At 39.3% G+C, this 14,628-nt stretch overlaps 1 non-coding gene and 1 pseudogene across 1 annotated transcript; both read left to right on the forward strand.

Annotated features, from left to right (window-relative positions):
• Positions 1-2,344: 2,344 nt before the first annotated feature.
• LOC147825195 (protein kinase C iota type pseudogene) lies at positions 2,345-10,792 on the forward strand (annotated as a pseudogene).
• A 784-nt stretch (positions 10,793-11,576) lies between these two features.
• LOC147825196 (small nucleolar RNA U13) lies at positions 11,577-11,678 on the forward strand. Its single transcript, XR_015441192.1, has one exon. It is a non-coding gene; the product is annotated as a small nucleolar RNA U13 (small nucleolar RNA).
• The last annotated feature ends 2,950 nt before the right edge of the window (positions 11,679-14,628 follow it).

Here is a 14,628-nt window from a genome sequence, read left to right on the forward strand (position 1 = left end):
TCCGCTCCTGGCTTTATCTCTATGAACACAGGTGTCCTGTGTGCGGCCAGCCTCATGCCCCCAGTCTCAGCCCATGCTTGTGGGAACATGGAAAGCCATTGTTTCATGTCAGGATCAGGAGGAGACTGTTTCTGGTGTAGCAGATACTCGTCCTCTAGGTCCATGGTTGACCCTTGGATGGGCTTTCCCTCTTGGTTAAGGACCTCTGCACCCCCGGGCTGAAAATGGATTTGGGCCCCTAATTTAGTAAGCAAGTCTCTTCCAAGTAGAGGATAGGGGCAATCAGGTATAATCATAAATGAGTGGGTTACCCAGCCCACTCCTAAGTCCACCGTTCTTTGGGTAGTCCATGAATATTTTTTCATGCCTGTGGCTCCTTGAACCCAGGAAGTTTTGTCAGAAACATGGCCATGAGGTTTGAGTAGGACTGAATCTTGAGCTCCTGTATCTACTAGGAACTTGACAGGTCTCCCCTCCACTTTTAGGGTTACCCTGGGCTGGGGGAGGGGTGCCGAACCCCGTCCCCCCTAGTTACTCAGCTCATCTATAGCCAGGATGGGGGTCTTGGGGCAACTTTTCTGTTGTCTTTTGGGGCACTCTTTGGCCCAGTGGCCTTCCTCTTTGCAGTAAGCACATTGATTTTTTCCCAACCAGGGGCACTCCCTGCATTTCCCCTTACCTTCTCTTTCTACAGCAATTTTTCTCAGATGACGTTCATGTTCCTTCGGCTCTCCCACAGTGGTGGCCAGAAGGATCTGAGCCAGGTTTCTAGTCTGGCGGTCATTAGCTTTCACCTGTCTTTCCTCTGTGGTTTCCCTGTTGTTATACACTCTCTCTGCCACTGCCACTAAGTCCTGAATACTCTTTTCTCCTAATCACTCTTTTCTCCTAATCTGTCTACTTTCTGTAACTTTTTTTTAATATCTGGCACCTCCTGGTTAACAAAATGTATTATTACACCTGCCTTTGTCTCATTTGCTTCTGGGTCCATAGGAGTATACCTATGGAAGGCTTCCTGAATTCTTTCTAGGAAGGCTGCAGGGCTTTCATTCGGCCCCTGCTGTACATCTCCTACCTTGGCCAAATTGGTGGGCTTGCGAGCTGCCACTTTGAGACCTCCCAACAGAGCCTGGTGATAGACCCAGAGCCTCTCCTTACCTTCTGCTGTGTTCAAGTCCCAGTTGGGCCGAGACAAAGGAAAAGAAATGTTGATAGTGTCAACATTGGTGTTGAGTTGACCATTGTTGCCAGGAACCAATTTCCTGGCCTTGTTCTGGATTCTCTCTCGCTCCTCTGTGGTAAACAGGATCTGGAGGAGCTGCTGACAATCATCCCAAGTGGGCTGATGAGTGAACAAGACAGTTTCTAATAGGTTAATCAAATCCCTAGGGTTATCAGAGAATTTGGCGTGCTGAGTACGCCAGTTATAAAGGTCACTGGTGGCCAAGGGCCAGTAATGATGAGGCTGGTTACCATGCTCATCAGGGGGCCCTATCACCCTCAGCGGACAAGCAGTAGAGTCTGCCAGGCCAGCCAGCGAGGCGGCATGCCGGTGGCGAGTGTTCTGGGTGGGGCCACCATGGTTGCTGGCACCTGGGGCTGGCCCTCTTTCCCCAGCTCGGGTTGGGGCCGGGTCTTCTCTTTCTGCCTGCTGTCTTGGGGGAGAAGAAAGAGAGTAAGGGGGGGGGGAATGAGATCTTCCTCGGTCCCTCCTTGGAGGACCGGGTAAAGTGGTGCAGTCGGCTTGGTTTCGGTTTGCCTTTTTTCATCGTGCTCTCTGGGAGTCTTCTCACAGGCTGTCAGGATTACCTCTGGCTGCTGTTTCTGTGGAGGCAAAAAGGGCTTGACCCATGGGGGTGGGTCTCAGATTAGACTCTCCCAAGTGACAATGTAGGGAACTTGATCAGGGTGTCCTGTATGAGAATGGAAGATGACCTCCCAGACTCTCTTCTTGGTCCCTAGATCAAAGGTCCCCTCGGGTGGCCATCCTACCCCAAAGGTGGGCCACCCCAAGCTACAGAGGGTGAAGAATTTAGTCCTTTTAATTTCTAAACTTAGGTTATGAGTGCACTCCCTAACCTTTCTGAAATGGTTCTTCATGAGGGATAGAGGGGTAGTCACTGTCTGTTCCATTGTCTCAGTCCAAGTCAACACAATAAACAGACAAACAAACACAACAGAAAAGCAAAAAACAAGACAAACCCGTCCTCCACCTGACCGGAGGCAAAACTGAAAGTGGGACGATGGCCTCACGCCGTGGCACGGGAGCGATCCGCACCATCCCTCTAGGAGTCTCACAGACTCGTACTCACAGGGCACTCTGTCCCTTCCTGAAGGATCCGGAATGTCTTCCAGGATCCCGGGTCAGCGGCTCTCACAGCGCATCTGCCTAGACCATCTGCCGACCTTTCCAGAAAATGGGCCCCAGACCTTACAGACACCTTACAGACACCTTACAGACACAAAAACACTCACCAGCTGGCATCGACCGTCCAGTATGGGAATCCTGAGGGTCTTGGGGATCCCAGATGAGCCCCCAAATGTTGTGCCCAGATTGCGTAGTCCCAAAGACCACCAGGAAGCCAATCCCAATGTAAGCACATGAGGGTCGTTTATTTAAGCTCGAGCAGGGACTCTCAACTGTCACCAATGCAGAGGGTCGAGATTGAGAGCCCCGAATTTCAAATTAGTGGGGTTTTTATAGAGGTTACAGCAAGGTTTGGAGATTTTCCATTTAACAGTTACATGATTGGTTGACAATTAGCAAGCATGAAGTGTACATTTCTGATTGGCTAGGTGCATTGGGGGTTGAGGGGTGGCTACCTGTAGGTTTTATGAGGGAAAAGATGGACAAAGGTTAGTGGCCAACTGTCACGTACTGATGGTCAGCAGATCTACAGATTGTTCTATGGATAGTGGTCCCGGAACATTCATTTCCTGGGCAAACAGATGGCTGAGTAATTAACTCAGGAACTTTGCTTCATTACAGATTGTATCTTTTGTCCCAAAGCAAGCACATTTTAACCATTAATTTGTGAGAGACTAGGGGAATAGTGGATTTTAGCAAAATGGAGTTGCTTTGGTCTCACAATATGGTTAAAGGTATCAAACTAATAGGTACCACAGTTTGTCAGTTGCTAGGCTGTGTTAGATGCTATTGATACTGCTAATTTTGTTACTTTAGCCAGGATATTGTATTTGTTGTAATCAGTTGTTCTCCCTTGTATGACCACATTGTAATTGTCTGGGGTCACAGCAATCACCATAGTCCAGTACCAAAGGAGTGCATGCTGAGATCTCCAGAGAAAGAATGAAAGGCTATCTTTTGAAATCAGTGGGTAAATAAGCTGTTTTCATGAAAAAGGACAGCTGAAAAAATTCATGATAACTAGCTCTACAAAGTGTTCTGAAGGGCATTTTAGAGATAATGAAAACCACAATTCCAAGAACACCAATAAAAAGAAGACACCAGGCAGGACAAGCAATTAAACAGAGGGGAAAGATAAGGATGTAACAAAAGGAAAATAATATGACAAGGATAAGCCAATACATAACAGCCATCATTATCAATGTAGACGGTCTCAATTCACCAATCAAAAGAAACAAACTGGTAGAATGGATCAAGAAACAAAATCCAACTGCATATAAGAAACACATTTAACTCAAAAAAGAAATTCGTAGAATGAAAGTCAAAGAATGGAAAACAATATTCCATGTGGCAGGAACACAGAAAAAAGCAGGGGTAGTTATTGTATTTGTAGACAATGTGAACTTTAAGTCAAAACTGATCAAAAGAGACAAAGAAGGTCACTACATACTTGTTAAAAGAAAAATACAAGAAGAAGAGATAACAATTATAAATATATATATATGCAGCAAATATTGGTATACCCAATTATATAAAACAAATATTAATGGACATGAAAAATCTAATAAACACTAACACAATTGTAATGGGGGAACTTAATACCCTACTGCCACAAATAGACAGATCATCTAGACAAAAAATCACTAAAGAAATATCAGAACTGAACCAAATTTGTGAACAAATGGACTTACTAGATGTCTACAGAGTGTTCCACTCCAAACCATCAGAATACACATTCTTTTCACTGTACATGGGACATTCTCCAAAATAGACCACATACTAGCCAATAGAACATGCTTGAGTAAATTCAAAGGAATTGAAATTATTTCATGCATATTATCTGACTATAGTGCAATGAAAATGGAAATCAATAGCCAAAACTCTATAAACACATGGAAATTAAATAACAATGAATGGGTCACAGATAAAATTAAACAGTATCTATAATTACATGATAATGCCAACACAATATACTGCAACTTACGGGGCACAATGAAAGCAGTCCTATAAGGGAAATTTATAGTACTTAACTCTCACATCAGGAAAACAGAACAAGCTTTAAAAAACACGGTAATGTTGAAACTCAAGCTTCTAGAAAAAGAACAAGTCAAGCCCAAAGCTTGCACAAGGGAGAAAATTATAAAGATCAGCACAAATCAACACAATTGAGACTTAGAAAACAATACAAAGAATCAATGAATCAAAGATTTGGTTCTTTGAAAGATTAATAAAATTGACAAACCCTTAGCCAACTTTATCAAAAAAGTAAAGAAAAGACTCAAATTCATGCAATTAGGAATGAAAAGGGCGAAAACACAATGGATCCTGTGGAAATCCAAAGATCATCAATACCTATTTTGAGAGCCTATACTCTAGTAAGATGGAAAATACAGAAAAAATGGACAAATTCCTAAATACATATGAATTACCAAAGCTGAATCAAGAAGATAATAAAATTCTAAATAACACCAAATCTGATGAAATTGAAAATGTAATTAAAAACTTACCAATAAAGAAAAGCCTAAGTTCTGATGGTTTCACTGCTGAATTCTACATATTTAGATAAGATCTATTGCCATTTCCTTCAAATTCTTTAATGAAATTTAAAGGGAATTAATACTCTCAGAATCATTCCTAGAAGCAAGCATTACCCTGATACCAAAACCAGAAAAGGACCCAACCAAAAAAGAAAACTATGGGTCAATCTCCCTAATGAACATAGATGCAAAAATCCTCAATAAGATACTAGTAAACAGAATGCAGCATTTCATCAAGTAGATTATACATCATGAATAAGTAGGATTCATCCCAAGGATACAGGTATGGTTCAACATACACAAATTAGTAAATATAATACACCATATTAACAGAGCCAAAGACAAAATTCACATGATCATCTGAATAGATGCAGAAAAAGGCATTTGACAAAGTCCAACACTCATTCATGATAAAAAGCCTACAGAAAATTGGAATAGATGGTCTTTACCACAATCTGATAAAAGCTATTTTTGTGGCTTGTGTTTAGTTGTCCCCCAAAGCCTCATGTGGTCTTAGGTGGGGCTTTTTCAAAGGTGGCTGAATCTAGAGTGTGTGATTGATTCAAGGTGCAATGCTTAGGCCCAAGGGCACTAAGATTAAGGGTGTGAGTGCTCCCCATCCTAACTCGTCTGAATAAAATGAAAGTGGCAGGAAGAGGCTATTAATGTTTCTTCACAACCTGTTAAGGTTGCTTTGTTTACCTCCTGGCCTCCATAAACTGTTTCTCCTTTGCAAGCCCTGGCTGCCATGCCACCCTCCCTTGGAGCCAGCCAACTGAAATCTCCAACTGTAAGCTAAATAAATCTTTCCCCCTTTAACTTTGGGTGTCAGATATTTTGTCTCAGAAATGAGAGAAGTAACTTAGACAGCCATTTATGACAAACCAACAGCCTACATTATACTAAACGGTCAAAAACTGAAAGCTTTCACTCTAAAACCAGGATCAAGACAAAGATATTCACTATCACCACTCCTATTCAACAAAATTCTGGAAAAATTAACCAGAGCAATTAGACATGAGAAAGAAATAAAAGGAATAAAGATAGGAAAGAAAGAAGTTAAATTATCATTATTTGGAGATGACTTGATTCTCTACATTTAAGACATCAAAAGCTCTGCCAAAAGACTTCTACATTTAATAACCAAATGCAGTAGCATAGCTGGATATAAAGTCAATGCTCAAAAATCAATGGCATTCCTTTACACAAATAACAAACTCACTGAGAAAGAAATTAGGGAAACAACACCTGTCACAATAGCATTGAAAAAAATGAAATACTTAGAAATCAGTCTAACAAAGGAAATAAAAGACTTTTATATTGAAAATTACAGTGCTCTGAAAAAGGACATTGAAGCAGATATCAGAAAATGGAAAGATATCCCTTGCTCTTGGGTAGGAAGAATCAACATAGTGAAAATAACCCTACTCCCAAAATTGCTATACAGATTTAATACAATCACAATCAAAATACCATTAGCATACCTCACAGAACTAGAGAGAACAGACCTAAAATTCAGTTGGAAGCACAAGAAACCTAGAATAGCAAAAACAATTCTGGGCAACAAAGGCAAGGCAGGGTGCATCACAATCCTTGACTTCAAATTATACTACAGAGATACTGTGATAAAAACAGCATGGTACTGGCAAAAAAATAGACCTGCTGATCAGTGGAACAGACTAGAAAATGCAGAAACAACTCCAAACACATTCAGCCACCTTTTCTATGACTAAAGAGTCAAATGTTCACTGGAAGAAAGATAGCCTCTTTAATAAGTGGTACTGGAAAAAACCTGTGTTTCCACATGCCAGAGACTAAAACTAGATCTATGTCTCTCACCATGAACTAAACTAAACTAAAAATAGATCAAATATCTAAATATTAAAATAGAAACACTAAATCTGCTGGAAAAGAGAATAGGTAGAACTCTTGAGGACATAGTAGTAGAAAAAGACTTCATGAACAAAACCCAGACTGCGTGGGAAATAATACAAAAAAATCAACAATTGGGATCTCATCCTATTAAAAAGCTTTTGCACCACAAAAGAAATAACCAACAGAGTGAAGAGACAACACACAAAGTGGAAAAAAATTTTAGCTAGTTGTCCCTTAGTCAAAAGGCTAATATCTAGAACATACAAAGAATTCAAAAAATCAGACCTCCCCACTTTAAAGACCCAATCCAAAAATGGGCATCTGAAATGAATAGCTGCTTCTCAGATGAAGAAGTACAAAGAGCATATAAATATATAAAAAAATTTCAACACCACTGGTTATTTGGAGATTCAAATTAAAACAATGCTGAGATTTCATCTCACTCCAGAAAGAATAGCTAGTTCTTGCTTTGGTAGCACATATACTGAAATCAGAAGGAATGGCTAATATCAAGAAATCAACCAACAACAAATGCTGACAGGGCTGTGGGGAAAAAGGAGCCCTTCTCCACTGCTGGTGGGAGTGTAGACTGGTGCAACCACTATGGAGATAAGTATGGAGATTTCTCAAAAATCTAGGACTAGAGGTCCCATTTGACCCAGCTATTCCCCTGCTGGGTATCTTTCTGAAAGAATTAAGAGCATCATACCCCAATGATATATGCTCACACATGTTTATAGCAGCCTTTTGTAATAGCTAAATCTTAGAAACAATCCAAATGCCATCAACTGATGAATGGATAAAAAAAGATGTGTTTTTTATATAATGGAGTACTTCTCAGTCATAAAGAAGGATAAACTTGAGACATTTATAGCTAAATGGATGCAGCTTGAGACCATATTTTTAAGTGAAATAAATTGAACACATGTGTTAATATCATATATTTTTCTCTGGTTTGAGAAACTGAAAGAGTAAATAAGGGCCAAAATGTATAATAAATAATGTGAAATAGAAATTGTTCATAAGGAAAGGGGAACTAGGAAGAGGGGAGGGTGAAAAGAAAGAAGGGAAAAGAAAAAATGAGAAAAGAAGGAAAAAATGGAAACAAAGCTTTTGTAAATAAGGAGGTGATGAGGGGTTGAAGGGAGGATAGGGGATTGGGAAAAAAAGAAGAATGAAGATATACCATGTACAGGTACAAATTCCCTATAATGAATGTGATCACTATGTATATTTAAATTGTACCAATAAAATTAATTTTAAAAAATCACATTGACTCAGGCAAAATGGTATATGACTATAATTCTAACTCTCTGGGTGGCTGAGGCAAGAAGACCACAAGGTGGAGTCCAACCTGACCCATTTTGTGACTTAGAGAGACCCTTAGTGCATATCTGAAAAAAAAAGTCTGCGGATATACTTGTAGTTCATTGTGGGGATATAGGGTATAAGTCCTAGTAATGCAAAAGAAAAAAACTAATAGATAGATGATAGATAGATAAAAATATTCATAGTTACTTAGATAAAAATAATAAAATAAGTAAGTAGCCACTGATTTATTTAGTATGAAGAAAAAGATGGGCCATAGGGTTTTCTTCTCAGAGAGGAGACTCCAGTTGTGGAACCTCAAGACATGACCTCTTTTCCTTGGCAACATATCCAAACAGAAGTTGCAACCTTTGTTACCAGGCATCACAGTCTAGTAACAGCCATCTCCTGAGCTCACTTGAGTGGAGGCCGTCAACAGGGAGCTGCTTCCCCACTTCTGCAGGCTGCATCCTTACCACCCCAAGTAGAAAAAGTATCTGTGAAAGATTGAGAAGATGGATGACTTCATCCAGATGCCACAGCCCACACTGCAGCAGCCACACAACTGTCACAGACACCCCAGGGAGGGTCTCCCCAGGTCCGACCACCAGTGATCTAGCAAAATCAAAGTACCCATCCAAAGTCCCCCTAATCCCAATTACTAATGAAACTGAAACTTGAATTATTGATCCCAGGGAAAATTTCACCAGGCCAAGAGACACCCAGTAGCTCTGGGCAGGTCTCCCTAGAGCCAACAGCAAAAAAGTTAGAGAGACAGGTTTCCAGAGGGAGAGACCAAAGCCACAGTCACCAGTCCCCAAGAGACACTGAGAAGCCTACTATATATCCACCCTGGCCCAGCCACCACTGGAAATTACTTGTCAGGGAGCTATGCTGAAGCTATGGCTGGTGTGGTCAGTGCCGGAAGTCAGGCTGCCCTTGCTCATTAACCCTCTCATGCTAGTTTTCCTGGCCAGCCAACCCTTCTATAGTTCCTTCTTCCTGGGCACCTCCATGACTCACACCTCTACATTACAGGCCCACGTTATGGGATGAGATATCATGACAACACATTTTGAGACCTCTATCTCCTTTGAGGGCAATGAAGTTCAAGACATCTGGTCTTTTGACAATAAATAGCTTTTCACCACAAAATGGGTAGATGAGGAAGGAGACCTGAATACTGTATCACCTCAGTTGGAGTTAGGAGAAGCCTTTAGGCTTTCTGAGCTCAACAAGGATTCTGAACTCTTAATTCATGAATTGCCTTACATACCAGAACACCCTAAAATGCTTTTCCCAGGAGAAGATAAATCCATCTACCACAGAGGAGCAGCAGGCCTCTAGAAAAAGTTTTATTGTGCAAATGACCATATTTTTCAAGTCAAATATTTCAGCAGGCATGCATGCTTATTGTGCTGTCTGCACAGATTGTATGGCGGGATGTGGACACCAGGTATATAAATGTATCAACTGTAAACTCTTGGTTCATAAGAAGTGGCATAAACTTGTCACAATTGAATGTGGGCAGCATTCTTTGCCACTGGAACCCATGATGGCAATGGCTCAATCATCCATGGGTTTAGACCCTGAACAGACAGCAACCCCATATAAGCCTAAAAGCCATGAGGGTTTGGAACAAGTGGATGAAGAGAATGAGGGAGTGAACAACTGGGAAAGTTGTTCATCCAGTTTAGGGCTTCAGGACTTTGATTTACTCTGGGTAATACGAAGAGAAAGTTATGCAAAAGTACTGCTGGTTCCATTAAAAGAAAACAGATTGTATTTGTGCAATGAAAATTTGAAAAAAGAGCTTGCCAACATTGTTCAGGAACAAACAGAGAAGCACATTTTGGAGCAGGGATCCAATCATTCTTTTCTTGTTGGACTGCTTCTTGCTTTCAGTCAGAAAGCAGACTGTTCTTTGTTCTAGACTATGTAAATGGAGATCTAATGTTTCATATGCAGCAACAAAGAATACTTCCTGAAGAAAATGCCAGGTTTACTCTGCAGAAATCAGTTTAACAATTATCTTCATGAGCGAGGGATACAGAAATTTGAAACTGGACAATTTATTACTGGACTCAGAAGAGCACATTAAACTCACTGACTATTGCATATGTAAGGAAGGAATACAGCCAGGAGATAAGACTAGTACTTTCTGTGGCACTCCTAATTTCCTGGCTCCAGAAATTATAAGAGAATATTATGGTTTCAGTGTTGACTGGTGGACTCTTGGAGTACTAATGTTTGAGATGATGGCCAGAGAGTCTCCATTTCATACTGTTGAGAGCTCTGGTAACCTTGATCAAAACACAAATTATAATCTCTTGAAGTCATTTTAGAAAGAAAAATTCACATACCGCATTGTCTGTCTGTAAAAGCTGCAAGTGTCCTGCAGAGTTTTCTGAACAAGGACCCAGAGGAATGATTGTGTTGTCATCCTCAAACAGGATTTGCTGATGTTCAGGAGCATCCATTCTTTCAAAATGTTGACTAGGACATGCTGGAACAAGAGCAGGTGGTGCCTCCCTTCACAGCAAATATTTCTGGAGAATTCGGTTTGGACAATGTTGATTCTCAGTTTACTAATGAATATGTCCAGCTCACTCCACATGCTAATGACATCTTCAGGAAGACTGATGGATATGAGATTGCAGGTATTGAGTGTATCAACCACCTTTTGATGTATGAAGAAGAATAGGTCTGGTCCTCATTTTTAAATTATGCATTTTGCTTATGTTGCTATTTAATGCATGCAAAAGCTCATTACCAGCTTGGATTCAATTAACCATTACATAATTGCCTAGAAGTTAATTTTAACTTCTTTTTTGTAGTTATATTTAGATGTAATACTTGACTCTTATGGTCTATAATAGAGAATGTTGAATTTTTTTGTTGATAGAGTTGCTTTTATGATTTGACTTAAATAAAGATGAGGAAATTCTTGTTAACCAAATTTGCAAACACATTCCACATTCCACTTGTTGAGTGGAGATAGAATGCCTAATATTTTTTTCTTATTATTTACTATACAGGAAAATAATTTGTCATTTAAGTAGAATGTCTTAACTATGCTTGTTTCTCTCCAAACTGTACATTTGGGCCCCAGTTTTTATAGACTTCAGGGAAATCCAAAAAACTAACAATTTCAAATAAGTCTGCAGAAAATACATATATTATAGTTGTATCATCTTACTTAAGTTTTTTTTTAATTTGGTAGGTTAACACAGGAAATACATAGTAGAACTCATTTCAGAGGCAGAGTTCTTCAAACTATTTTTATTAAAATTAGTTGGTTAGCAATTTATTATTTGAAGAGTTGCCAAATACAGCTTTCCTCTGATTAGTACCATTTTTATGTAAAGGACTTGAAAAGTAACCACAATCATCTAAATAAGTTACAATGATACAATCTTAATAAAGTTTAATTTTAGGTAAGTTATTCAGTTTTAAATTTAGAATGATTTAAAATTTGTAGGTGTTAGATCCTTCGGTTCTTGAATGTGATGATCAGGTGTTCATGCTGTATGCACGAGATGTGCCTCCCTCAAACCTTGTTATGATGTCAGCACATTACCTGTCTGACATAGGAAAAAAAGATAAAAATTGTAGGCATTTAGTAAATTGTCTTTTTATCTTTTTTTCTGGATGCCTCATTTCATTAGAAATGCAACTTTTCCAAAGCTTGTAGTCACATACTGTTTTTTCTTCAAATAACTAAGTTTGAAAGTAATGAAAACATCAAAGGAAAAAGTTCATGTACATTCATATGTTCATTTGAAAGGTATATATGTTTCTGTTAATGCCTGGAACTTGTTTTAAAACAAAAAGGAGTATTCACAACATAAACTTATAGAGAATTCGGACATGTCAGAAATATGTTTATGATCTTGCTTTTAAGTGTTGTGATTTGCCATTGGGAATTTCAGAATGTAGAATAATCACATAGGGCATTTGTTTAAAATGTTTGTTATTGAGCCCACATTAGAATTTTTGGGGAACCTTTGGACCTTATTTTGAGAAACACTTTATTCAAGTTATTCTTTTGTCCTCTGGTTAAATAGTAATAGTAGAAAGTGTGTTTATGGTATAATATTTTAAGATGGTATAATCAGCAATTTACAACTTTATGAAAGTTTTTGAACAAATCTTAAGTGAATGACTTTGTCAGATATCTTCCCTGTTCCTCCCAGTAAAATCTTATCAATTTTCTACCAATGATATACAAATTTTAAGCATTTTTCTTTGATGAGGTTTTAACCTTTATTCAGACCAGTCTTTTGTTTTTAAAATTTTTAAGTAGTAAGATATACTGTGTATATTTTATGCAGAACTGCATTACAAATGTTTTTAACTGTATTCTATTTACTGCAGTCTTTAAGTGTCATGCCAATTCTCTTCATGTGACATAGAAGTTCTCTCAAAATACTCACCAGGGGAATAAGGCAGTTTACAGTCAGAATGGTTGACATTTTGATGTTCTAGAAAATAATTTAATTTGTATGTCTGTGGTCAGATCATTTTATGGATATGCAGGTAGCTTGGATTAAATTTCAAGTACCTTGTTCAGTGCTGGTACATTTACTTTATAAATTTGTTTTTAAAAATTTTATCATGTAGAATACTGCCTTGGTCATCATAATGTGATCTGTGTTTGTGTACCTTCTTTTTCATGTTAAAAACCTTTAAATTAATCATTTAATACACATTCACAAAAAAGAAGATTACTGCAATAGTCTAGAAGGAAGAGGGTGGACTGCTCTAGGCCAAGGGTTAAAGTGGAGATGGTGAGAGGCAGTTGAGTCTGGATAATTTTCCTGATGGCATGCACATGAGATGTGAAAGAATTAGAGGAGTCGACATGTGAGAGTTTGACCTCAGCAGGGGGGGAATGGACTTTCCCGAGATTGAGACAGCTCTGCAGGAAGTGGCATGTGGGAGGGGGACTATGGGTTTGGATGTAGACATTACTTTGAGATACCTACTTATATTATTAGTCAGTTTTTGGTCATTGTGACCAAAATACTTGAGAAAGTCAACTTAAACAAGAAAAGGTTTATTTTGGCTATTGGTTTCAGGATTTCAGTCCATGGTAAGCTGACTTCAAAGCAGAAATAGCACAGTGGAGGAAATTTGCTAATCACAACAGCCAAGAAGTAGAGAGCAAGGAAAGAACCAGAGTGGAAGGGACCAGGGACCACATAAAGTCCCCCAAGGTCAAGCCCATGTGACCCACCCAGATATACCTGGAAGGGTGCTTCACTAATCTTCTATGCCTCTCTTGAGCCAGTCAAATTGACAATCAAGATTAACCTAACCATCACACTGCTAGACATTCAAGGGTGGTATTGAGCAAGAATGAGTTTGGGAGAGAGATTTAGATTGGAGATACAGAACTAGCAGCTATCTCTATATTAATAACATATGAAGTCACCAAGGCTAGTAAATCAACAAAGGAGTGAGTGTAGACAGAGAAGAGAATCAAAGCCTGAATTATGTTACATCATTAGTGACCTTGACAAGAGAAGGCCTAGGCACTAGTGAGGGTAGACCTAGAGTGGAGTGGGTTTTAGAGAAAATGGGAGAAAAAAATAACAGACTGAATATATAAAGAGGTCTTGTGAGTTTTGCTGAAGGACTCAAAGAAATGAGCTGATAGTTGGTAAGAAAAATGACAGTTAAAAAAGAGGTTCATTTTATCATTTGAATTAGGAGAAAAGTAGGCTTGAGATGGCAGTGATCCAGTAAAGACTGAAAATAATAAGTGGATGGTTTTACAGAGAAGGAAAGAATTGCTGGAGCTCTGCTCACCAGCAGGCAATGCAGAGGAACCTAGCATAAACAGAGAAATAGACTTCATACAGAGGCATAGAGTGCACTCTACAGCAGTAGACAGCCTGGCAGAATATATAAACAGATATTGCAGATCCTGCTGTGCAGACAGACAATGGACTGGGATTCTGAGGAGTTCACCCATGACCACTCCAATTCTTTCACCAAAGTTAATACAGGCAAGATCATAAGTTGCTGATCCTTACTTTTAATCACGTCATACCTACTCTCATGTTGACTACAACTTTGAAACTGGAGAAGTGGGAAGGCCCCCCTTGCATAAGAGATGTTATTTTGTTGAACTGTGGGAACGAGAGTAAGGGGACAGGATCCAGGAATCTCATAAAGGAATGGAAGAGAAAATTGCAATTCCTAATTCAGCCCAAGTATAAAGCAATTAAGGGCTAAAACAAGAATAGACATAAAAAATCGTAGGAGTTAAATCTCACTGTTGCTCTTAGCTAAAATTTCTTGAAATGGTCTCTTTCATTTGGGTGATTTGTAGGAATGTTTTGCCTCAGGTTAATTGGATGTCTTAGTGTCTTTTTTCTCCCAGGGATTCCAGGGGAAGGGGAAGCAGGCTGGCCCCATTTCCCACAGAGGCTTTGTCACCAATGTTGGTCTTTCTAAAGGTTGTGTGGTTCAAGCTTCCCAACCCACTCCCTTGGTTCTTTGTTGTACTAGAGCTAAGGGAGGGGCTTGCCA

This window comes from Heterocephalus glaber, unplaced genomic scaffold, assembly GCF_053883595.1.
Source record: "Heterocephalus glaber isolate CG9 unplaced genomic scaffold, H.glaber_assembly_v1.0 deba00001504, whole genome shotgun sequence".
In the NCBI taxonomy this organism is placed as follows: Eukaryota; Metazoa; Chordata; class Mammalia; order Rodentia; family Bathyergidae; genus Heterocephalus; species Heterocephalus glaber.